At 42.4% G+C, this 27854-nt stretch overlaps 1 protein-coding gene across 5 annotated transcripts in view; it reads right to left on the bottom strand.

The window, feature by feature from the left end:
* raly (RALY heterogeneous nuclear ribonucleoprotein) overlaps positions 1–27854 on the bottom strand; it is a 69956-nt gene that overhangs the window by 17673 nt on the left and 24429 nt on the right. The window lies entirely within an intron of this gene.

Here is a 27854-nt window from a genome sequence, read left to right on the forward strand (position 1 = left end):
CCATAACATTTTAAAAAGCATTAACACTGACAGCACCGCATTATTATTTACTGTTCTGCTTTTTCAAAATCCTCTCACTCAGATAAAAAAAAACAAAAAAACAATAAATGATAGAAGTCCTCGATGAGACCCGATCACTCTGCTGGAGTGGCACAGTGTGTGACGGACCTCGGTGTCCACCTCCTCCAAAATAAATGTCCTTCGCGGAGCGAAGATAAGACAATCTTATTAAAAGAGACGTGGTGTCAGGGTACCTGGGAGCTCTGACCCCAGTTGAAGAGCCCACGCCTCCCTGTTCAGTATGACACGTTTTCTGCAGCTCATTGTGTTCCGCCTCTCCGACAGTATTTCATCAGTTGAAGGGCTCTTAAACAACCTTGCCCCCCAACCTATGGTAACCATGGTGATGCACACGTTTTGGCTAGGTCCTTAACATTGGTCTCTTATCACAATAAGGGGAGAGGATAAACAACTTGCCAATAAATACTTCTTTACTGCTAGTTATTTTACCATCATTATATATGTTTATTTAGTAAATTCCGTAACTCTTTATCCAATACGATATACCGCACAAGCTCATGTAAAATAAGCCATCTTCTCACTGAGAGATCACAATATCAAATTCCGTGTAAACCCCAACACAGAGAGCTGAATTTCAGGAAATGGAATGCTTAGTGCAACACTCGCCCGACATAGATAATCAGGATAGCATTAATCTAACAATGATGCAAAAATCCCTATATAGGAAAAATTGATGATGTTTCCTCCTTTTATATATGAAAACCACTTCAATTTGGTGCTGAAATGTACAAAGGGGCATGTTACCAAAGAGAAAAAAGGCAGAGGAGTCTTTTTTTTTTTAGACTTTAATAAACTGTTTATTATATCTGGTTTATTTGGTGTCGATATGTGTTCGATATGGAACGGTATATCGCCCAGCTCTTGTCACCAGCTCAGCTAGTGTGCATGCCTTTGGACAGCAGGAGGAAACCTGGGGAGCAAAATGGGGAGAGCGTGCAAACTCACACAAAGTCAGAGCCCAGACGCACAGCCTTGTAGCCCTGGCACCCACAGCTTAATCGACCCTAGGGTCACAGAGACTGGATTATTGGGTCAAACTACTCAAGGCAAGGTCCTACCGAGGACAGCAGCCAACCCACCATAGAAAGCAGACAAATGATATCAAGCAGAAATTTACAGCGCCTCACACGCACTACCACATCCAACAATAGGATTATTTCACTGCTAGGAAACAACATTCAGGCAGAGCTGGACAATTTTATACAACAGAACAAAGGCTTCAGAGCAGACGGGGAGTAGATATGAACGGTGTGGAGGAATAAGGAGTTTACAAAGATTTTACAACGTTTTGGACCTGCTACACGTCACAACTGAAATGAAATGTAACTGCAGCCAAGGTTTTCTGAATGGCCCAGCCAGTGCATTAGGACCGATGAATATGATGATGAGTGAGCGGTTTTGGCCGATCATTCTGCTGCTATTTACCACTGTGCAGATCCCTGTAGATGTGTCTGGCATTTTCTTGAGGCGCGCACTACAGGGACCATCACTTACTTGGGCTACTCGTACAGCATTTTTGCTTTTGCTGGCAGCTGTTCTTCCTTGTTTGCAAGCAATGAAATATAAAATGTGCAAGTGTGGGGAAGATGGGCAGGGAGTTAATACTGTGCACTCGGACTAGGCCCAAGTCTGTCCCTTGAGGACATGGCGTTTGCATTATAAGCTGGCTCCCTCTCCTGGCTTTGTTAGTTAATTATCCTCACTCAATCTGCATAATTTTAATACCATGCTGCCCAAAATTGGGACTAAGCAGATTATTACAGAGCCAGGGTGCCATGTCTGCATTGCACTTTCAGCATTTTTCTATGAAGGCGCATTTACAGTAAGGGACATGTGCAAAACCGATTCAAAAGTTGCGAACCACCCCTCAGACATCAGGTTTGACCTTGTGTGCTCCTACACTGGGAATTCTGGGAGCAGTCAAAGCTCTGTCCTGCATATGTTACATGACAGCATTTTCCTTCTCTCAGTTGCAGGGTCTCCAGGGGATGTTGTGGCGATAGGTTAACATGACATATTCTTTCTGGTTCAGTCCCACTTTACTTTACTTTACTTTACTTTACTTTATTTGGCAGACGCTTTTATCCAAAGCGACTTACAATGGGAAGACACCAGCAATTCTCGTTCGATTTCTATAGAATATCAAGTATACAAACTAAGAGCCCTGATAAGGCTTAGACTTGTCATTGAAGAACATGCTCGGAGAGTGTTGGGTGCTAGACTAAGAAAAATTATAATGTATTTATACATTTTGTATTTATTTGTTAAATGTGTATGCATGTGTATGTGTTAAATTTGTCTGTAATATTTTTGGAATAAGAAGGTTTTCACCTTCTTCTTAAAAGTGGTGATAGTCTCGGCTAGTCGTGTGGAGGAGGGTAGGTTGTTCCACCAGCCAGGGACAACAACGGAGAACAGACATGATTGGAATCGGAGACCCCGTGAAGAAGGAATTTTTAGTCTCCTTTCGTTTGCCGATCTGAGAGAGCGTGTAGGAGTGTATCTAGGTAGTAGTGTGTTGATGTAGGAGGGCGCAGTTCCATTTACAGCCCTGTAGGCAAGCATCAAGGATTTGAACTCAATGCGAGCAGCTACCGGGAGCCAGTGGAGGGAGGTAAGGAGAGGTGTAACATGGGTGTATTTTGGCTGATTGAAGATGAGGCGGGCTGCCATATTTTGGACCATCTGGAGTGGTTTTATGGTGACTGCAGAGGCTCCAGCCAGGAGAGAGTTACAGTAGTCGAGTTTGGAGATGACCATTGCCTGGACGAGGAGCTGCGTAGCCTGTTGTGAGAGAAAAGGCCGAATCTTGCGAATGTTGTAGAGAGTGAACCTGCAGGATCTGGAGATCGCAGCAACATGATGGTTCAAACTCAGTTTGTTATCTATCCAAACCCCAAGGCTTTTTGCAGATGCCGTGGGTGTTAACAATAGCGATCCAATTTGAATTGAAAGGTTTTGCTGAGGAGAATTGTTGCCCGGAAAGATCAGAATCTCGGTTTTGGATAGGTTGAGTTGGAGGTGTCGCTCAGACATCCATGCCGATATGTCTGAGAGGCAGGCCGAAATTTTTGTTGCTATAGTAGCATCTTCTGGTGGGAATGACAGATAGAGCTGGGTGTCATCAGCATAGGAGTGATAGGAGAAGCCATGTGATTGGATGATGTGACCAAGTGAGCGAGTGTATATTGAGAATAGAAGGGGGCCAAGGACAGAGCCTTGTGGAACCCCTGTGGTTACCCTAGAGAGGACAGATGTCTCACCTCCCCATGATACCTTGAAGGACCTGTCGTAGAGATAAGAGGTGAACCAATCTAGTGCGGTTCCTGTGACTCCTAAATCAGAGAGTGTGGTGAGAAGAATTTCGTGGTTAACTGTATCGAAGGCAGCAGATAGATCAAGTAGAACAAGGACGGATGATCTGCGGGCAGCTCTTGCAGCACGAAGGTCATCCATCATTGCCAGGAGGGAGGTTTCAGTAGAATGCCCTTTCCTGAAACCAGACTGAAAAGGGTCAAGAAGATCATGCTTGTGGAGAAATGAGGAAAGTTGAGCCAGGACTGCTCTTTCAAGAATTTTTGAAAGAAAAGGAAGGTTGGAGACTGGGCGGTAGCTATCCAGTAGAGATGGGTTTAATGTGGGTTTTTTGAGCAGGGGAGTAATGACAGCCTGTTTGAAAGCAGTGGGGAATGTTCCTGTTGTGAGTGAGGAGTTTAAGACATGTGTCAGAGCAGATAATATGGTGGGCTGTATGGACTGAAGGAGGTGTGAGGGGATTGGATCCAGGGAGCAGGTGGTGGGGTGACTAGACTGGAGAAGTGTAGACACGTCTGATTCAAAGAGGGGAGTAAAGGAAAGCATGGGAGGCTTTGAGAGTAAATGAGGCATTTCATCTGAAACTGTAACCTCCAGGCAGAGTTAATTACATATGGTCAATTCATTTTTATTGATGTTTCATTTTATACACCTTTTCCATGCATACGTTTTGTACATATGTATTTTTGAAGCATCTGATTGTGAGTTTTTTGACAGGCATGTTGCACAGGAGGACAATATGGTATCCAGATGAGACAACGAAAAATTTGTGATGAAGGGCAGAACACTGGTAAGATGAAAAACTGAGACTCTTTGATCCTTTCAGCTTCCTCCACCTAATAGAGCTTCAGAACCACATCATTTGAAAGCTGGTGTCTACTAATAAAATATCTCTCTTGATAACAGTGGTGGTATAAAAAATATTTCAAGTAGAGAAGAAGAAACATTTTTACCAAACTGGATACAATTGCACAGGGGACTATACATTTACCAGGATTTGCATTTATTTTAATGATGTGTTATGTGCACATTTTCTACAATTGATGGGACTCCACTTTCCTGGATAAACTTGCATGTAAGGCGCACTCATTTAATACTGCACCACACTTGGGAAGGGCATCTCTCAACAGCATGGCCACATATTTATTATATTGTACTCTAAAGGACCCTTAATTACATAGGAGAGGAATATAGATCACTTTTCCATTGCACCCACTGGTAACATTGAGTTTAAACTAGTGAGGGCAGTTAATTTTCTCCGCTATAAGGACAATCGTTAAAACACGTCTGAGGGCATGCATGAAGGCCAGACAATAAGAATGGCACTTTCATCCCTAGGGCAAACTGGCAAAAGTCCCTGATTTTTTTCTGATCACAGCCTTAATACAACATATTTCTACTCATAAAACCAATAGAAGGTCAACTAACCAATAGAGGGTACTAATTAATGAGACATGCTTTCTGATCACGTTTTAAATGACTGAGGGACCTGTGCCCTTCTTAAAACAGCACAATGCATTTCCTGTATTTCTGAAATATTCTAAAATCAACCTTGCATTCGCTTATTTTTTTCAGTTTATTGAAGTCATTTACTGCAGCTCAAATCACTCTTTGGTGAGGATGGATTTGAATGTCAGAACGAAAAAGATGGACCAATGAAACAAACAAACAAAAAAAACAGTTAGACCAAGGCTGAAATTAAAGATTGAGTCACGAGTAGATGAGCAATAAAATAGTCTGAAAGGAGTGTTGGGGAATAAAAAGAAGGCAAGCATAGGTTGTGAGACAAAGAAAGCAATACAAAGCCATGGGGTACACAAGCAATACTATTTAAAACCCAATTATCACAAAGGCGCAACTCAGATGTAGGCAGCTCGAGAGACATAGACAGCAAAAAAGAAGCATGGTTAGAAGACAAGAGTTTGAAAATGAATAGTTTAGATGAACAGGGCAGTGCTCAGGAGATGTAGGCTTTGGAGAGTGGATAAATGAAGGACAATTGACAATCAGAATACCAACAGATGCTGAAGAAATGAGAGTGAGGTGAAAGGGGCAGTAGAAGACGAATTTTCAGCTCCACATAGATGGAAGACTGGATTACAGCAGATAAAGAAGTCAACAGGAAGAGAAGGGGCAGCAAGGCAACGAGATGTGCTAGAAGGTATACCAGACAACATAGTGGCGAGCAGAACTTTAATTAGTTAAAACCAATCAGAGGACACACTTCCACCTCACCATCAAGCCAGCAACCGCGCAGTTACAACTCGGCCATTTAATTGGACTACTGTCCTTGTGCCAGGGAAATGGATTTATTGAGCAATGCCTGACTGCGCTATGACAGGTAGCAATTTGCTTGTTAGCACTGCACCTTTTCTGGTTGAACTATTACTTTACAGATCATCACAACAGAAAAAAAACCCAACAATTTAGCTGGTGGCAAATTGGTACCATGTTGAGCAGCAAATCCGACCACGTATCTCTACGTTGTGTGTGCTATCCTTATTTTGCTAATGAGACATACATTAACCCATGTTGTCCAAAGGCAGATAAACAGAGAGAATCTGGAGAACTTCATGACTCTAGCTTGGAAACTCTTATTTGTAGTAGGGGCGTGTATTGGCAAGGATCTCTCAATGCGATACGTATCATGATACATGGGTCACGATACGAGACGAATCACGATATAATGTGTTACTGTACATGTTGCAATATTCCTCAGTTCACTCTGGTTGAAATGCCAGGATTTAATTCAAGCACCATTAATTGCACCATCTACAGGATTCGCACGCTCACTAAAGAAAATGTTCGACAGCACCACCCGATGGACTAAATTTCTATAAAGAAATATACATCAACAACAACAACAACAACATTTATTTCTTATATAGCCCAAAATCACATACAGTATGTCTCAATGGGCTTTGACAGGCCCTACAGTTGACACCCCCCACACTTGACCCTTCTGTCAAGTGTTTGATGTTTGATGTCCCTGTATCAGTACATTTACATTACATTTACATTTACAGCATTTACCAGATGCCCTTATCCAGAGCGACTTCAAAGGTGAGTGTGTTACCCACTAGGCTACTACCACCCTTTTCAATAAAATATCACTACTGTATCTTGAGTATCATGATATATTTCTGTATCGATATTTTCTAGCACCCCTAATTTGTAGCATGTTATTTCTTGCATCATTTTAGACATTCTTAGAGTACTAAATTGCATACTGGTATTCTGCTCTTTCCCTGTTCTTCTCTTTCAATGTTAAACCTACATAGCTTATGTATTTGCCTTTGTCATAATGTAGATATAAACTTCACAAGATAAATTATAAACCTACCGAGTGTTCATACCTTCACAGATTTGACCCATTGAAAATGTTATACATAATACGATCATATGCCAAATTAAGATGGCAGACAAGATAAAATTGTCAGATTGTCCATTCCCAAGCATTTTAAAGAACAAAGTAGTTCAGAAAGGATTTAAAGTATATTTTGCATTTAGATATCCTGACAGTTCACAGGACTAATATATCAATATATAAATAATACTATGAATCTTGCCCATGTTTTTATGTGCTTAATATTAATAGATTATTTAACTATGTTGCCAGTGCACCCCAAGCACATCCCAAGGTTGTGTAGCAATTTTTCCCTCATCAATGTACACACAGCACCTCAAAATGACAGAAACACACTGAATTATTTACAAATAAAAACTAAAAGATCACATGGTCCTAAGTATTCAGACCCTTTGCTGTGACACTCATATATTTAACTGTCCATTTCTTCTGATTGTCCTTGAGATGGTTCTACACCTTCATTTGAGTCCAGCTGTGTTTGATTATACTGATTGGACTTGGTTAGGAAGCCACACCTCTGTCTATATAAGACCTTACAGCTCACAATGCATGTAAGAGCAAATGAGAATCATGTTTCTGCTGCACTTAAGGTTCCTAAGAGCACAATGGCCTCCATAATCCTTAAATAGAAGACGTTTGGGATGACCAGAACCCTTCCTAGAGCTGGCCATCTGGCCAAACTGAGCTATCCAGAGAGAAGAGCCTTGCTGTGAGGTAAAAAAGAACCCAAAGATCACTGTGGCTGAGCTCCAGAGATGCAGTTGAGAGATGGAAGAACACTGTAGAAAGTCAACCATCACTACAGCTCTTCATCATTCAGGGCTTTAGTGGCCTGACGGAAGCCTCTCTTCCATGCAATACACATGAAAGCCTGGATGGAGTTGGCTAAAAAAACACCCGAAGGACTCCAAGATTCTCTGGTCTGATGAGACCAATATAGAACTTGTTGGCCTTACGTGGTATGTGTGAAGAAAAAAAGGCACTGCTCATCCCCTGTCCAATACAATTCCAACAGTGAAGTATGGTGGTGGCAGCATCATGCTGTTGGGTGTTTTGCAGCTGCACAGACAGAATGACCGGTTGCAATCGAGGGAAAGATGAATTCGGCCAAGTACAGGATATCCTGAACAAAACCTTCTTCAGAGTGCTCAGGACCTTATACTGGGCTGGGCTTATACCTTTGTAAGAATGGACATCACGGGAGCCTGCTTTTGCCTTGCATAACAGATGTCTGCAGGGGGAAGTATGACATTCCTGTGTCGATGGTTGTGCGTGAAGATTCGACACCTCTGTTTTACATGCCTTTTGTCTGACGGTTACGTGTGAAGTATCAGCCGTCAGGACCGCCCACCCTCTTTGTCTTCCCCAAATGGGAGGCACCAGGGGCGTGACATCAGAAACAACAGGTTCTGATTGGTCAGTGACAACTTCCTGTAGACCAGTGACAACTTCCTGTAGGCCAGGGGTATAAAAGTCTGCTCACATGTGGAAAAAGGGACCTCTGAGCTTCTTGCTCAGGGGGTTTTCCATCGGAAGCCGGGAGGCTTCTGAGCCTTTCTCTCCCCCTCTCTTTCTCTTCTCCCTCTTTACTCTTTCTTCTCATTTTTATTTTCTCTGTAACCTTGGTACCTTTGTACATTCAATATTCACATGTAACTACAATAATTATTTACCGGTGTTAATAAATTAGAAACTGTTCATTTTTAACCTCTATTGTGCCATGCCTCTTTCTGCCAGGTAACATCAAATTGGAGTGGTTGAATACAGTGCTTTGTGTGGAGGGAGAAAGAGTTTTTTCTACACACTCTATTCTCTTCTCCAACACCACATGGTCTTCACTGTTTTTACACCTTCCAACAAGACAATGACCCTAAGCACACAGCTAAAATAATGAAAGAGTGGCTCCTTCGTGTGACTCCATAACTCTTCTTGAATGGCCTAGCAAGAGCCCTTACTTAAACCCAATTAAGCATCTCTGGCGCAACCAAAAAATGGCTGTCCACCAACGTTTACCATCCAACCTGCCAGAATTGGAGAGGATCAGCAAGTAGGAATGGCAGAGGATCCCCAAATCTAGGTGTGAAAAACATGTTGCATCTTTCCCAAAAAGGCTCATGGATATATTAAAGCAAAAGGGAGCTTCTAACAATGAGTATAAACTTTAATGAGGTCTGAAAACTTTCCGTACCCACTGTATATTTCCATTTCCATTTACAGCATTTACCAGACGCCCTTATCCAGCTTAGGGTTAAGTATCTTGCTCAGGCACACAATGGTAGTAAGTGGGATTTGAACCAGTGAGATTTGCATCTCACTCTTTTAACCATGTCCATTGTGGGTAACCAGGCACGCTGAGACATAAAAATTAACTTTCTGATTAATAGCAAATGGGTTTTGGTTGGTTAAGTGTTATTGAAAGTTATATTATATATGTGTTGGGGAAGCTGTAGTGACAGTGATCATTTACACTGAAGATGTCAGCCCAGTGTTCATGCTGAAGTACCTGTTTTCAGCGTGAATGCAACTGACCAGTTCACATGGTCTAAAAACATCCTTCTACTCAAGCTGTCACGTGATGGGGAACAGAGGAAAAAAAAAGTTTAATAAGAAATGAACAAAAGTGGGGTCCTAAAACTAAAGGCAGCATTCTCATATTTCTATGTACACACGTACATTTTACTATTGTACAAACATGTCCCTGACATGAACAAACCAAGTCTTTAAATACACTGAGGTTGGGACAGGATGTGCATTTATAAGTGAGTTTTACCATTTTTGATCCAGTCGGTTCACCACCAGCAGCTACCACACTACATTAAACATCACCCTTGTTTCCTGTTGCCGGAGGCGACTTGTTGAAGCTCTTGGGGGCCCATCAACTCGCCACACTTGTCTCCCGGCAACCGCATAATGCACCATCATTATGCAGCGGATGACGCGTGTCCCATTCCACAGCTAAAAACCACCTCAGATGGTGGAGGTGCTGAAGACGATAGTCCTCGAAAAAGTTCTCTCAGAAGTGGAGGAAAGAGAACAAATGCGTGAGAGGACTCGGGCTGGTGCAGGTGGTACATGAGATAAAAGCCTGGGCTGAACAAATATGCAATAACGAGGTCATTTTTATCTTCCTCGGGCACACAGACCGAGAGGCAGAGAGAAAGAATAAACAGCCTAATTTGCTGTCAGAATGTGATGTCTTGCTTATTACTGTCCTCCTCTGTATCATATGTGCAATAATTAGCTGGATGGAAGCTGGGCAGAGGAGCTATGAAGGTCACGGTCTGTCATATTCCATAAAAAAAGAATGACAGAGTGGGAGAAAGAGAAGGCAGTGTATTGATTGTCTTCCCCCCACTTGAGTTATTGGGTGTCTTCTGCCAATAGAACTGCTGACATGCATTGCGGCCCATTGTCATCTCAGGAAATAAATGAGTTGCGTGGCCCCGTCCACCGTCGCTTCTGATCCAAAGAAACAATTAAAAGTTATTTCTTCATTGGTCACATTCCTTTCTGTTATTTAAAATGCACTTTTTCATGGGCTGATTTACAAAGGTAAATTAAAGTTGGTTGCAGTGGTCAATAGTGGCGAACTTTGCACCAGACACTCGACACTCACTCATTTATTCAAATTGACAAAGCAGGTCGTGAGTAACTTAAAAAGAGGAGAGGTTACTGAAGGTTACTCTGTATACTGACTGGCGTTGGTTTCAAAAAGCAACCTTGAAATAAGAACACGTTTCAGCCAGTAACCCACTGTGGTGAATGATATTTGGTCACTCTGTGTTCAGTGTTTGGGCAAATTTCTGTTTCAGCCAAAAACTTTCATTTGGTTGCATCACTATCTGAAGAAAAATTAAACCTAAAAAAAATTGCTGTCAGGTAGCTTCCGAATTCCAGACTTTACCAGAGCAAGTGACCAAATGGATTTCTTTTCGTGTGCCATCATGTTCTCATCTGATTCCAGGTTCCTTCCATGGAAGGACGGAACATCAGGGTAACACCTGGTTATGAGTGAAGAAAAGCCTCACAGGCGGAGCTCCATCTACCCTTCAGACAACATTTCAGGAAGCTGCGACTGTGGCTGATAAGGCTTGCTGCACTTTGTCTTGTGTTGAGAGAGGGAGGGGAGGGCAGAATTGCTCTCTTCATTAAAAAGCATTTATTTTATATTAACATATTCTATCACGCCCTGGATGAGGGACCTTATTTCTCAGCCTCGGCTGGTTTGCCAGGGGCGGCATCTGCTGAACTTGATAAACCGTTTCACCGGGCTCCACACTGAGTGGATCAGCAGACAGATGCATAATCGAGACCCCATGAAGCTGCGGGTGTCCGTTTGCTGTGGCCACAGGCTGGGGCCGCCGCTCCCCGGCTCCTCCGACGTTAAGACCGGGGCGGTGGGCAGGCTGGCTGGGCCCGGGCTGAACCGGATGTCTCTGTAGCCCTCCAGCCCCTTTTCATGTGCTGCTCTTCTCCTCTTATCGGTGTTTATTCAGCTTTAATGGTGCATGCCTTCATACCCCCACACACACACACACGAACACACACATCCAAATCAAAATGTGCAGTCCGGCAGTTAGAACAGGAAGGATTCATTATTACATGAATAATCCGTTTATAACACAAAAAACAACGCTAAACACACACACACAGTCTATTTAATACGGCAAGATCCTCCTGTAACACAAAACACACACACCTTTGTATGCATGTGTGTGTGTTAGGAGGACCCTCAAACAGTCACCCCCAAACACAAGCTCCAACAGTTCATCTATTAAAACAAGATCCTCCGGTGGCATACAGCAAACACACTTACACACATACACACAAACCAAAAGTCCATTCATTACAGCGGTAACACACACAGCGAATCCAATAAACTGTTAAAGATCACCCACATACGCACACACACACACACACACACACACACACTCAAGGGCAACTGTAAAAAGCCAGTTCACCGTGGTTGTCAGGGCACCCAGGATCTCTACTCTCTGACAAAGACAGAGCCGGCATTTAGTGTTTAGCCGCGCGACAGTCTGATTCATTAAAGCTGTCAGTACAGCGGGAACTGGTTCTTCTGCTGAAGGTCCATCACCCATCCTGTTCTAAAAACACTGATCTGCTGGAGGATCTGCGATAAACTCCAGATCCAGAACATACCATGGCCGCTGCTAAAGAGGGTCAAAGCCCTAATCTTTTAGAAATCCTGCTCTTAAAAGAAATATGGTGTGTGTGTGTGTGTGTGTGTGTGTGTGTGTGTGTGTGTGTGTGTGTGTGTGTGTGTGTGTATATATATATATATATATATATATATATATATACTCAGTGTTTCTCAGTCCAGAAGTCAGGAACATCAGGCATCTGCCACAGAGATAAGTTTACAAGATCAAACACCCACCAACACAGTTGTCAAAATCACACACACACACACACACGTGCTGAAAACAATTTCAGCCTTTCACTTTTTTGTTTTTGTCTTTCGTTTTAATTCATTGCTCCGGCAAACGCTCTTGGAGAACCACACTGATCCTCTGCTTCACCAGCAGCCCGGACAAGATATTGATGAGGCCTCTGGAGAGCATGAGATGAATAATGCATTCTGGCCTATATAAAACATCTGTTATTTCAGAGGAATCGTAAATATTACTTGCTATCTCTGAAGCCTTATTTAAATGAAGGCCATTAAAACACTTTCTGCTGAGTGAGGAGGGACAACTGGCTGATGTTTGGCACACAGTGAATTTAGGACATTAAACAAGGGGAATAACAGTCTCCAGTTCCTGCTTACGACAGCCTGATTTATGGTCCAGCAGGCGTGAGGAATACTGAGCATTTTATAGCTCCCAGGAATCCTGGGAAAAAAAAAAAAAAAACGAAAAACAAACAATTCCAAACAGTTTAAGAGACCTATTTTCAAAGAAGACACAGTATATGGGACTTGTACATCACCAGGACAGACACAAACAGGAAGTATCTGCTCGACAGTTGATTATATAATTGTTTAAATGTTTCAGCCTCACAGAAAATAATTTTTAATGATTGTTTATGAAGAGAGTTGGGAGGAAATCAGAAGGTGGCATGGTGGTTCAACGACATGGCTTCACACCTCCAAAGTTTTGGTTGGAATCACAGCTCCGGCTTTGCATGTTCTCCCAGTGCTTCCATGGGTTCTCCGGTTTCCTCCAGCAGTCGACAGGTATGTACAGTATGTAATTAGCGAATTAGCATAGGTATGGGTCACATGTCGCAATATGTCACATGCTAGATAACCATTAATTGTACTTTTTGAGGTTTCAGCTCCTCTGAATTTGTGTGCAATTTGGACTGGTAGGCGTGGTCTATGTGTTGTTATGTGATAATTCAGTTGTGCCTTACAGAAACATGCAGGTGCACGGTGCACAGTGCTCATGTTGGGCAGAAGTACCCTTACGCAGCAGATGTATTCAGTAGTGGAAGGGATTGCAAAACCTCTGTCCAAAAAACAGGTCAAGTTGTGTGTGTGTGGCCTCCATGTGCCCGTATGACCTCCCTACAACACCTGGGCATGATCCTGATGAGGTGGCGGACGTTCTCCTGAGGGATCTCCTCCCAGACCTGAAGCATTGGTGTTGGTGGATGGAGCGAAACATGTCCCGGATATGTTCCAGATGTGCTCAATTGGATTCAGGTCTGGGAAATGGGCGAGCCAGTCCATAGCGTCAATGTTTTCCTCTAGCAGGAACTGCTGACACACTCCACACTTTAGGAGGAACCCAGGGCCAACCACACCAGCATTTAGTCTCACAAGTGTCATGATCCAGTCCGGAAGGGGTTACTCCGGGTCCGGGATCTGGAGTTTCACGTTAGTCCTGTGTAATGTTTCCTAATCATGTCTGATTGTATAAAGCTGCCTTTTTGTTTCTGTTCACCACCGGATCATTGTTACATGTTTCATGGTCACCTGTTACCGGATGTCTCCCCTGTCCTGATCATCATGTATTAAAACCCCTGTTTCGTGACATTGTGCGAATGAGTCCTTCTTCGTCGTCGTCAACTCTTGTCCTCATCTCAGATCACCTGCATCACCATGCTGTAAGCACAACCCCCGCCTGTGGATGTCGGGCCCTCATACCACCCTCATGGAGTCTGTTTCTGTCTGTTTGCGCAGACACATGCACATTTATTGGCTGCTGGAGGTCATTTTGTGGGGCTCTGGCAGTGCTCCTCCTGTTCCTCCTTGCACAAAGGTGGAGGTAGTGGTTCTGCTGCTGGGTTGTTGCCCTCATACGCCATCCTCCACGTCTCCTGATGTACTGGCCTGTCTCCAGGTAGCACCTCCATGCTCTGGACACTATGCTGACAGACACAGCAAACCTGTGTGGGTCTGTGTGGGTTGTAGACTCCATCTCATGTTACTATACTATAAAATGGCCAAGTTCTGCGATGAAGCTTGAAAAAGTGTGTTCTTAGTTTCAACACTTAGTTAAATTCAATGATTTCCTCAGAAAAAAATACTAAAATTTAATGAATGGTTGAGTTTGTTGGCATAACAATGGGTTCAGGTAAACTATTTCACAGACTTAATCATGTCGTATAGGCCTCTGGCGTACAGATTTGGGTGGGCGGTTGCAGTCTCATCAGCAGAAAATGAATTTGGCCTCCAGTACATTTACAACTTAATTTAAGGATTATCCCCCAAATCCCTAAATAACACCTGACGTATTCAGTCAAGATCCTGATGGTTCAGTGTGCAAAGGTCCAATGTACCTCAGGCAAAGCAAAAATTAAATGGGAAATTTAATTATATACACACATGTGATTGCTTCATGACAAACCTAAAACACAAAATATAATTAAATTAACAGGTTGTTTTTTGGTAACTGAAAATGAATTTTATTCCACCCAACAGTTTGTGAGGGAATTACAAAAACAGTTAAAGACATATGCCGCTGTGCTGATGCAGATTTGTATCTCATGAATTTTAATCGTGAGGCTTTAATCCATAACGCCTGTCAATTTGAATAATCTGTGGCAGCTCATCTATATATTTCATTAAAAAAAGAGAATATAAACTCAAAGGGCAGTTTGTCAACAACAAACACAGTTGGTAACCCCAGCGGTGAACAAGACCGTGTCAGTGAGTTCCGTTCAGCCTCGACGACCCATACACTGCACAGGCATATAGATACAACAGTATGAGCAGCTGATCACTCATGTCCCTCTACCTGAACAGCAGATATATGCATTGGGCATCAATATGCAATGTTGCTGAATCACCTTTATATTATTGAAGCCTGTAAAACTTGAAAATGAACCAAGTAAAGTGAATATGTTTATATTCACAAAAAAAAAAAAAAAGAAATCTCATTAGCTATGGTCTTTGAGGAGCTCGAAAGACTTTGTGCTACTCCAGCAGTCCTGTGGAACGCAGCCTCTCCCCTCACTGGCACACCTGCTGGGCAGCCTGTTGAACAGCCTGTAATTGGCAATACTATTCTGGGAAATGCGAGTGTGGGGATTTAAACGCCACAGTTTAATTGCATTCTGGGAGGTCCGGAGAAAACAACATAAAGTCTTTAGTGTACATGTAGATGCAATAGCTGAAAAAATGATGTCTACGTGTGAACTGACCACTAATCACAAAAGCATGCACTGATGTTAAATAGTACATTTTTCGGTAACTCCCAAACATAACGGCAAAACTAACCTATGCTAATTTACTTTATCATGTATAATTTACTTTATAAAAATACTATAAAAGATTTTTGAGTGCATACGTTATTTTGGTACACCATAACATACTAAAAAGTAATGTAATTTACTATACAGTGTATTTACTACACAGTATTGTAGTATGTAACAGCATAATATGTTGAATTCATGACAGTTGTTTGTATTTATCACACATTCGAAACTCTTATTCATTATGTACTCAAATGTTCTTCCTTTCCAGTGGCTCAGGCAGCAACTGTGGGTGTAAATGTGCTCATGATCACTGGAGCCAAACGGATCAAAGGGGACTGTCACCAGACTTCACCCATCATATTCAATTGACCATGTTTGATGTTACATTACTTTTCACTTAGTGTAAAAAAGATATTTATTTTCTAAAAGTAAGAAAATGTACACATGATTAATATGTGATTTGGTTCACACTCATGTGATAAACAACACCACAAGTGGCCATCACAAGGCAAGAAGATCAGTGAGCCAGAAGATAAAACACTGCCCTATGCTTGAATCAATTGCTAAAATATTTTTTGTTAAATGAATTTTATCTATGAACCTAGGAAGGCCTTGAAGAGCAGGATCCCAGCACACAAACAAAATCTCTAAGTCAGATATATTCACTGGGAGCTTGTAAAATGTTTGCCCACTGTAGCACTGAACTAATTTAAAGGTGACATTTCATACCCCTTTCCTGCAGGTTAACACATTTCCCTGGAGTCATAATGAAATAGCCTGATGCCACAAAGAACTCTTATCATTTTCCCCTATTGGAAGCAGTCTAGAACCTGGCCTGCTCATCAAGTCATTTCTCACAGCGTTCCAATAATTTTTTTTAAGAAAAAGAAAAGTAAATAGATGAATAGCCAATGTTGCCACTTATAATACGAATACAGAGACCGATTCTTCGCACCTGACTTCTCCACTATATAAGATGGTCCGCACCTGCGTTCCGGGTTCTGGAACGAGCGATCGAGTTTTCCAAGTCACGTCAAGCCTGATGAGAATTCCCTCTGGTTCATGTTAACTGTGCTTTGTTCCAGGTGTCTGCCGTGCCCTTGGCTTTGCCACCAGAGTGTAGAGTTGTGCGTGTGGTGTTGCCCGTGAGAATGTGTGACCTTCCAACTCCCCCCAAATCTGAAGCACTCGCTTGTACCTTGAATGGTCAAATAAAGTGGTGTAATTAATCTGTGCCCTTTATTCGGCACAAACAGGACTTCCAGTCACAATTTGTTCATATTGTGACAGTGAGCGCAAGTAAATGATTTATTCGTTGATTCTTTTAATTATCATCAATAATTTTTCTTATGTGGATTGTAATGACTCCAGAAAAATTGTAATCGTTTGTCCTTTTTGGCTTCTTTATGTTCTTCTGCTGGTGCCAGTAAAACCTAGAAATTACCCATTCAAGAAGTTTGGTGTCTGGTCCTTCCTGTAAAAACTTACATGAATCTATATACAGCAAAGTATGAGAAATAAAATGCATCCACACGACATGAGTGCACAGTGCCCTGTTAGTAAACCTTCAAGGGTGCATTTGGAGATGTGATGAGTGCTCCCCTCAATCCTCCCAACAGCCTTGTGTCTATTCAGAACTCACTTGTCAAGATGATTTTTAGACTTTAGAATCAGGGACGGTCTGTGATTTCTGCAGTCCTGTGATTGGACACTTTTTGATATTGACGTTGCCATTTGCTACAACATTTCTGCTGCCAGATATACAATCACAGGGTTCTGACTGAAAAAGACAAACCCCAACTTAAATGTAAATACACTTCACTAATCACACGAAACTATTTCCACACCCCTGGGACCACTATCACCTCTCAAGTTGCGACCCAAAACTTTCTACTCCTTAAATGTATTAAATGAAAAGTCTTTGCAGTTTGAACCTGAGCAAATAGAATATAATATCACAGTATGGCAACAAAAAAATAAACCTAATTACAAACAAAAATGACCAACAAGTGATGATGCTATTGAAGGGAATCTTCCGTTTTACACTCAATTAGCTGTTCATTAGTACTATTAGAATACCTAACCATACCAATCCATATCCATATCTAATATTACAGTGTGACCATATTTGGGGATATTTGGACATCAGGAGGGAGGGATTTGTGGGGGTGTGGCACATTTAGGATGCCAATGAAGTGACGGATGTTATAGACATTTCTATTCACTATATTTAGTACAGTCTGTGTCCTAAATGTGTTTTGCCATAACCAATTAGCAAATTAGCATCAGTTAGCAAGTCTTCTGAGTATGAGTATGGTGTTTTCGGTTATTGCTTCCATAACATGACTTTCTTCTTTTCTTTTGCCATGACTAAGGCCCATCACTCACTGAAACCGGTTCTGAGACCCACTTTTGGATCGCGACCCACCGACGGTGAATCTCTGGCATAGACAACCGTACGGTGTTACTAAGACCAACTGTTCAAACACTAGTGATTCATCAAGTCTGTCCTTCCATTTGGAATTTGACTTATCTTATAAATGCTGATGAATCTACATGGAGCCAACAGTAGCCAACTGGAAAAATAATATTTAGTTCAATATCTAGTGTATAGTCATTGCCAGACAATAAAAGTTACACTAGACCAAAACACAAAGCCAAATGCTTAGATATATCCACTGTGTTTGTGACCAGGACCCATAACTCCGCAGGGTCCCTCTATATAATTAGTCTCTATAACTATTAGTCCTTATTATTCCCTTAATTAATTCCTATAATTCTTATCGTTACGGATGAGCATGTCAGCTAAATGAATAAATGCAAATAAATGTAGCAGAGGCTCATGTGCTAAAGCAATTGATTTTAAGACCTATAAGGCTAATGAGGAATGTTAATATAATGGCAGGGATTATGCTAAATGGTAAATGGGAATAATATGGTGTTAAGGGAATTGAAACTTTTTCTGTTATTAATGGAAATGTTCCGCGGGTTGTGAAAAATTACAATAAGCAGTCATTCAAGTTGTCATTATAAAGGGCTGTTGGCCAAACCCAAGCCCGTAGCAAAACTTTTCTCCACGGGGCAAAATGAATGGTATGCATCCCATTTAACAAGCCCTCCGATTGGTGGGCTATCATGGGGTGCGGTTGGCATTCATTATCACCTGCTGCTGCCGCCCATCTCAATCACGGAGCTTCGCGCCCCTCGTTTCGCCTATGATGAACGAGCTGCTGGGCCACTCATCCATCTGTGGGGCAGGTCCATTTATCCACACGGCTAAAAAATAGATGGTGTATGAAGTGTAATTTGGTTCCATTGCCATGGCCCTGTCCCACTGGATGTGTCGGGCGAGTTTGATTAAATCCCCCCTATAGGAAATCAATACTTTCTTCATTAGGGCCCCCGTCAGCTTCTGCTTCATAAACATCTGACCCACACAGAGAGTGGGCGACAGGCATGTTCGCAACGACAGAGGAAGAAACGAGGGGATTTGGTCCTCCATGGTGGTGCTGCTTGACCACCTTCCTGCTCCGCTTGGGTGGATTAAACCAGGTTCGGGGGGACGAAGCAGAAGTCAATACAGGAAACGCTGAGCAGTTGGCAGGGGGTTCGCGATGCTAGCTGGGCTTCCATAGGATCTTACTATTCACCCGGCACAGTCACAGAGAGCTGCAATCCGAATGAATAAATCAACACGAGCGCAGGCGAAGAAGAAAAGGCCGGCGGAGCGCGCCACAAAGCCGGGCCGTACGTAACGCACATCTCTGAACTTCAGGCCGCTCTTCCCTGGGGCGACGGGCGGCCAGGGCCGGAGCAGAACGACTCCCCTCCAATTAAATGTTTTATTTATCCCCTGCACGCCCCGCCGGCATGATGATGCATCAGCCCGCGCTGCCCACCTCATTCTTATTTATTTATTTGTCTCCCCAAAGCGGTATTTTAATGAGTTTGCAAGTGTCACCTGCTGTCAATTTCAATTTTGGGAGCGAGAACTCCCAGAGGGCTAATTTGCTCTAGCAGTTGCCAGACTCTGCCAATTGACAGATCTCGGGAATGCTGCATGCTTTGTAAGCACCCATATCTCAAATCCCCCCCCCCCTTCCCCCACATCTGTCTCTGTGGTGCTCCTCGGCGTGAGGGAGGTGGTGCTGGCGGTGGGGGCTGGCATTCATTATCTCCTTCTGAATCATCAGCTTCCAACACCCTGGCTTTCCGCTCCGCTCTGCACATCATCCATCAGCGCCCTTTTGCCTCCGCGTCTTCGTCCCGTGCTGGAAAAGCCGAGAGCTACACCAGTAAACTTTTCCATCTCCCATTATGCCATTAGTGCACAACAGCTATGTATAAACAACGAGATAATCACCAAAAACGAATTCGAAACAGCGGCAGTGGACGTGCGTCACCACATGACAGCCTCCTATTACGGCACAGAACTCGAATGGCGGTGGGGACCGGCGAGGACCTTTCACTATTAAAACTGTAGACACTTGCCTTCAGAGGACCAGAGGAGCAACTGAGCTGAATGCCTGGATCTGACAGATGATGCAGTTTCCTTTTATTCTCCAAGATTCATTAATCAACAGACTATTTATCTTAATCAGAATTCAGAATACATTTTTTTTTCCCTTCTGTACTGTACAAGGTGTGATAACAGATGTGCATGTCGGAACACATAAATATGACTGACATATTCGAGATTTAGGAACGTATAATAGTGAAATATGATATTCATAAATATATTTCTTAAAAATGCAGAAAAGACATTAATAATAAACCAACGTGGGATATGAGGACTTTACCTGTGAATGGATCTCCTTTGTCATCACGGCCATTTGGTGCAATTCATAGATGCTGACATATAAATGTCGTATTAACATATTTTAACATGGCATTTTGGCTATTGACATCTACCAAGATGAATGGTCCTGTAATAATCTATTTTTGGCTCGCAAAGATCTTAATCAGCATCCTCCAAACACAAGGGGCACTATTTTTTACACTTTAAATTTTAAATTTACATTCCCATATTGTGAGGTAATGTGCTGACAGGTTTTACATAAATAAATTATTAAAAGGAAAAACAAAAAACCATACCGAGGGACATTTAAATAATGCAGAATGAGGAAGTAACGTGCGCGAGAGCTGTCAACCCCTGGTCTTGTCATGGCGGACACTGTGAGCGCGTGGAACACCTGCCGGGGAGAGCAGGCCACGCCCCGTGATTCCCTGCACCTTACAGGTAAGTAATAAACCAAGTGGCACGTACCTGCACTTAGGTCCTCCCATTATTTCTGATACGTGACACTCTCTCCATTTTAAAATGGTTTATAAAAACAGCATTAAAGATCATGCTCTGACTGACAGAAATGATTACACACAAGCAAAAAGGGCAGTAACATTCTGTTGTTCAAGATAAAGATGACGACTAAGTTGTTCTTTTTTTATCTATTTATGTAAATCCTGAGGATGCCTTATTTAACCAGCAAACATGCCGCAGGCTTAGATCATAGCACAGTGCTCTGTGCCTACTATGGTCAAACGAAATATATGTTGCATAAAAACCTTTATTTGCAGGTGTTTAGTTTAATTGTCTTCAGATATGTATTAACTCTGTGGCATATTAATGGTTATTCTTGGGTAATTTATGATGAATTTTCCAGCGCACGCCTGGCTGGTATCTCCTGCTGCAACTGATGACATTTTCTCCCAGCATGCCGCATTTTAGATGGTGCTGAGAGAGTGAAGGGGGAGCTCTGTACTTTTCCCTTTGATGTTCATGACCCAAGGAAGAGCAAAAGCTCTCTGACTTAAAGACTGTCATGCAGCAGAACAGAGGAGGATCGTCTCTACCTTTTTTTTTTCACCCCCCCGACTAAAACAAAAGGCTTCTTCCTTCTCTTTGCCAATAACTGTGATTTTCGACCAACAAAGAAACAAGTGTTGAGTTTTGAAAGGTTAGACATAGCGAGAGAGAGAGAGGCAGCATTATAACAGATTTACCTCCATCACTATCATTAGCATAAGATTTAAGTGACCCGTCCTGTCCTTTCCTTCATTTCTATTTAAGAACTTATGGCCCATTTAAAGTAGGCTATGGATGTGGAGAGGGTTTTCTGATGCAGTAGCACTGGGCATAATGGGGAGATTATAGTAACTGATGGGAGCGGGAACGTTTATGGAGAAAGTGCTTTGGTTTCTTTTTTCCCACTATTGCTTCATACAGTGGTTGCTAGTAGAGGTTTGTTAGTAGAAAAGCCAGCAAGTCTGCTTGGCCGGTTTGTTGCAGAAGGACCAGAAGAGACTGACAGCAAGAACTAAAGTGAAATTAGGGCTGGGCGATTAGCATCTTTTGCATGTGTATTTACATCGCTTTTAATGTAATGGCTGCTGAGGCGCTGGAATACAGAAGCAATGCATTTGTGTGAAATCATTGTTGACAGCCAAGGTTTCACGACATCATTTATTAAGAAATTGTTTGGAGCAAATGAAGCCGCTCTGTAAAATACCAATCCACTAGCACAACTGAAAGTGAATAGGGGTGTTAGAAAATATGGATACAGCAATATATCATGATATCATTTTTTGCAATATTATATTATATTGCAATAAACCATGACATCAAATATCAATATTTTTGTATACAAATGTTGTCATCAAGTGGTGCTGTCGAGTGTTTTAGTGAGGTCAGCAGAAATGAGAATCAGCATGCAAATACAGCCTCCACTCCTGTAGATGGCGCTGTACAGCTGGGTACAGACTGATCACAGAATCTTATATTTCAGATTTGTTTTCACATTTTCAGTGAACTGAAGAATTTCGCAATATGTACAATATCACAATATATTATGATCCCACTTACTACCATTGTGTCCCTGAGCAAGACACTTAACCCTGAGCTGAGTTTCTCCAGGGGGGGAACTGTCCCTGTAACTACTGATTGTAAGTCGCTCTGGATAAGGGCGTCTGATACTCTGATATTTACAATACTCTAAATGTAAATGTATTGTGACCCGTTTATCATGATATGGGTCAATACACACCCCTAGAAGTGAATAAACTGTTTGAGAAACACTGGTGAGTGATCTGGCAATATCAGAAAAACTAAAATTAAAATCTGTAGAATTTCTTTTTGCCCTATTGCCCAGCCCTAAGTGAAATATAAATTTGGTCCTAGCTCAGTGTCCTCCCTGACATGGACTTGGTGGCTACCCTATTTGTAAGCATCCTGCATCCTTATTGTTAGTAGGCACAAATTTAAATCTGTACCCAGCCATTTTCATTTGTTTATTGTGCCTGTCATCGCTACATTGACATTCCATGATGGCCAGTTGTCACATCGCTCATAGGCTGTTCCTGAGTGGGAACATAACAATCTGGTCGGCCTCAATTTTAATTCATAGACAAGCCTTTTACTGCACATGCAATTTGGAGCATCAAACACATTCATATCCTATGCCTGGTTCTGTCCGAAATTGAAATTAATTTGTCTCGGCTGATCTTTGACCTTCACACTTCGATCGTTCACGGAGACCAATTTTCAGAGCCACTGCAAATTTTATGATTGCAAGCATGGTTCATAATTTAGCTACTCCATAGCATCTCCATAATATTAGCTCAGAGCTCAGAGACGACCTGTCTTCATTATTGGAACATTAAGAGAAAGCATTTTTGGGGACAAAACCTTATGATAATCTATCATCTTTATTGACAAACAAGTTTTTTTCCTCAATATCCATTCCAAACTATTATAAACCTTGTAATAACATATATGGGATGTGAAATTAGAATGGATTTCACCAATGAACAAATGACATTTTGCAGCATTGCCATTTGGCTCAAGCCAATTCTCATTGACCCATCCAGAAATGAATGCAGTGATTGGATTTCTCCAAATCCAAATGAAGCCCTTTGATTTTGATTAATTAGTTTGATCACACAGCATTAGGCATAGACGAAATCTGCAAGCTGGAGTGAAATGGCGATGAGGATAACAACATGGCATTGGAGACTCTGAAATCCTGTGTATGCCCACAAAAGTCTGGATCAGCGAGACTGGAGCAAATGAGATGACAGAGATACGGGCTGAAGGGAATCCAAGCACGATTAAACCTGTGCCTGTGCACTCAGTAAAAACAGTTAACACAAAAACCCTCATTAAAATGTCATAAATGTTTTATGTCACAGATTACATATTCCTCCAAGACTTTAAACAGCCCTTATGTCACTTCTAAATATGTTGTCTGGTGTTTTAAGCACACCAACTTGACAGGTCTATGCAGCAATTTTTCTTTTTTTTTTTTTTTGTTAGAATCACACTTATAGATTATGCAAATTGTAAGCAAGACAGTCAAATTTTTTTTTTTTGCTGTGCATGTCAACATGGCAAAGCTGTGCCCAGCACTGTACTGACCTTGGTGCGGTGGAAACCATGTTCAATATAAGGGTTCCAATGGAAAACCCGTATAAATGTTGCACATGGATACAAGACGGTGCAGAGAGTCAGAAAACAAGAACCTCGGTTGTGGGAGCTGACACTTGGCATTCACATGGGCTCGCACTGCCACATCTCACCTCTCACCAATTTACAAACCATTTCTCTTACAGACGATGTCAGCCTATTGACTGTCACTGCTCTAGATCGGAGGCATGGGCTGCTGGGGAGGACTTGCTGTGCGGCACCGCCTGGGCTGCAGGTATCGCTGTGCCAGAATGGGAGAGCGAGGGTGAGACTGATCGTTCCACGGCGGGAGGGATGGAAGCCGGAACGTGAGGAAGAGGGGTTACGTCAGTACCGGGAGCAGAATAAACATCAGAGACTTGGACAGTCGGAGTGTCGGTGGCCCGGCCAGGTGTTGAGGTCGTGGGGGCAAGACAAAAACCGGTAGGGCAAAGGTCAAGAAACAGGCCGTCGGCGTCACGTATGATCAATCAGAAAGAACGGCTTACAACAGCGTGATACTTGACTGACGAAGAATTCGCAGGGTCCTGGTTTTTCTGAGGGGTTTTTACAATCCTTGTTGACCTTTGCCCTTTCTGCCTCTTCTGTTTCCGTGTTGGTGACTCGCAGGGGGTTCATGCGCCCCCTGGGGGTGTTCCGTTGTGGCTGTGGCCAATTCATCAGTGGAGCAAATGTTTGTTGAAAGGCTGTTTGAATCCACCAGCCGTCAAGGTGCCACCGAGGCACCCTTGAGCAGCAAAGGTGCGGTTAATTGATTCTCTGTAATGACTTTTGGTCACTTCGCTCATAAGGAGATTGATTTAGTATTGTTGCATGTATATATCTCCTGCATATTCAGCATATAGTATATAGTATAGTATACAAACATTTTTGTATGATATATATGTACTATTAAACTGTGATTATACGTAGAGGAAAAATGAACAGAAAACATTTGATTGAAGCATTAATTATGATTGTTTGCATGACAATTCATTTTCAGCTAAAATGGGCTGATTTTAACAGCCGTAAATGCATGATTCCTTTTGTATTTGTGCCTCCAGGGGTATGGTGTTGACAACAATCTTCCTCCACTGTTTTATTCCTGCTGCAACTGGCACTGGTTACTGGCCATCCTGCTTTTGCAGCTTCTTTCAGTTTGTATTTTCGCAGAGTTGTAAAAGTGAATTACACTTGGCAACTGTAGGTGGGGCTGATGAACAAAAATAGTGCCATAGTGCCACTTATTATGCTTTGTGAATCACTGAGGCTCTTGGTAAGAACATTAATGCATTTAATGCGGAAATGAGCGTTTTAGCCCAGCTTAAATTAAGTAAAGTGAAATGCTAATTCCCCGTCATAATATACTCTGTTTTGTTATTCTAACGTATTTAAAGTCACTTTTTTGTTTCTAATACAGCTTAAAAAGGTGTCCCTCATATGAACAGTAAGCCGGCTTTTCCGCTGATTTCTCCTAAGGCCTTCACAAAAGACGGCACACCGGACGTGCATGCAATATCATGCAGCCCAGTACAAATAAGACAGGGTTTCCAACACTGTTGCTTTGCAACTTGTTACTAGCGAGGCAAGAGAAAGGAAGAGAGGGAAAGGAAGAGAGAGAAACAGGGTGGAGAGAGCAGTCAGGACTGAATTTTCAGTGTTGAGTCAATGTAGGTCTCCAGTTACTTGTTAGCAAGGATCAAACTGCAGATCTCGCGGTGAGGCAAAAGGAAAGGTTCTTGAGCAGTCCTCTCTCACTGATGTAAACACACACACACACACACACACATCCTCACAATCACTCATCTCTCACGGCCCTTAAAGAGGCCAGCCCCTCAGGACATGCTGCCCTCCTGTAATCATCATTTACTCCTGCCTGTATCAGAGATCCATTAATTAGGCCTGCCGAGATCTTGCATAATCATTCACAAGCGGCTGAAGGGGATTACAGTTTTAGCCTAATTAGCACAAAACATCCCCACACTTTCTGTCTTTTTTTTAATGATAACAGAGAGAGAGAGAGAGAGAGTGCAAGGAGACAGCATGTGCAGATCATTATCATCTGGGCTGGGATGGTGGTTAACCTGCACTTTTGCTGATTGCACCATCTCCTTCCTCTGCGCTCTCCAAAGCACAACAGGAGGCCTGAAAGACGTGGTCTGGTATAGCCTGGTACTGAAACCCGGGTCATTAGTGAAGCAGGATCCCAAAAAGCAGAAAGCCAGGATAAACACAGCGCGTTTGAGTGTACAATAGAAGGCTGGAATGCACGGGGCCACAGTAATATACTCACTCACTCTTTGTACCTGTCATAAATGTTTTATGCCAGAAAGCGTGTTCGTAAAAGTCATTTTTGTTGGTTTTGTTTTGCCCACCCTGCCTTGATTTATGTTATTTTCCATGTGAATAAAGTGCATATGTATTTGTACACTCCCACGTATGACAGTTTCAAAGTGAGTTCAGTGCTTTTCCAAGAGAACAATATGAATACAAAGAATGGGACTCTTATTGACACCGTATATCAGTTTCATGTTCTCCAGGCCATCCCAGCGGTACAGAGCTAGACTGACCACTGGCCTACACACAATATGCCATAGACTCCCCAACTGGACCAAGCAACCACTATCCATTTGTAATGCAATCAAATGCAATAACGAATGCATATTCAGAGCAGAAGAAAAGGTCATATGAAAAAAACAGAGTAATGGTTATCCTCATCAATAAATTATGATACAATTTCGACGCTATAAATCGTCCTGGGCCAGCCGCCAAAGCTGAGTGCCAGGACTATAGTAGCCATGGTTTGCAAGGCCCTGAAAAGGCCTACAGCAACTGTACTGGAGGTACAGTCCTCTGTGAGAAAGATGGGGGGGAACTGCACACAAGACAACAGTATCATGAAGATTTCATAAATCTGACTTGTAAGGGAGGCAAGAAGAAAAGCTTTTGTTCCAAAAAATCTCATTATGTTTCAACTCAAGCCCAAAGGCACGAGAGAAATTTGACAATTTGGAAAGAGATTTTATGGTCTGATAAGAACAAAGCTGAACTCTGTGACCTTGGTGCTAAAACCCATGTCTCACATCACACCATCTATGCAGTGCAGTATCAGGGTGGCAGCACAATGCTTTGGGGATGCTTCACTGTTCCAGGAGAATAAAACGCAGATGGAGCAAGGTACAGAAGTCTCGCGGAACGAAACTGGCTGTAATCTGTAAATAGCACCGGGACTTGGAAGACAATGCATGACCCCCCCCCACCCTAAAAAAAGCAAAAACTAAATCTTAAAGCCAAAAAGCTTAGGGTCCTGAAGTGGCCTATTCAAAGCACTCCTCACGTCAACTGGGCATATGTGAACTGATTTCACAGAAATTTCACTGCCAAGATGTTCAGTGCTAATTAATTAAGACACGCTGGAATTGCTGCCAAAGGATGCATTAGGTCAGTTTTTAAGAAATGTGGGAATTATTTAATAATAATTAAAAATATATTCCTGCCTCTATACACCAGCCTCTGTAAAAATGTTCACATTGCACATATGAACTAATAGTCTCTCCTCATGACTGCTAAGGGCTGTGAGAGCTAACGAACAATTTAAAACTGTACAATGCAGAACGCAGAATGCAGCAGCAGAACGCAAAGAACAGAAGGCTACCGCTCTTTTCTCTTCATTTTACACTTCTTCAACTTCTGGTCCAAGTGATGCAGCCCAAGGTCAAGGAATATCCACAGTGAAATCCTTATCAGGCTTTTCAGGGCAGTTTACAGATGGTCCACTGAGCTTCAAGGTGCAGTGATGAATAAGCAATAGAAGGCATGAGACTGTTAGAAGACTGAAAAAAGAAGAACAGATGTTGTAAGGTGAGAGTGATGAACTCCGGACATTTTGATTGAGTGGGAAGAGACGCTGCTGCAATTTATTTAGCCCCTGGCCTGAGAGAGCAAGTTGTCTAGTCCAGAGGTTCCTAATCACGCTCCTGGAGGCTC

The sequence above is a fragment of the Denticeps clupeoides genome, chromosome 12 (assembly GCF_900700375.1).
Source record: "Denticeps clupeoides chromosome 12, fDenClu1.1, whole genome shotgun sequence".
Classification (NCBI taxonomy): domain Eukaryota; kingdom Metazoa; phylum Chordata; class Actinopteri; order Clupeiformes; family Denticipitidae; genus Denticeps; species Denticeps clupeoides.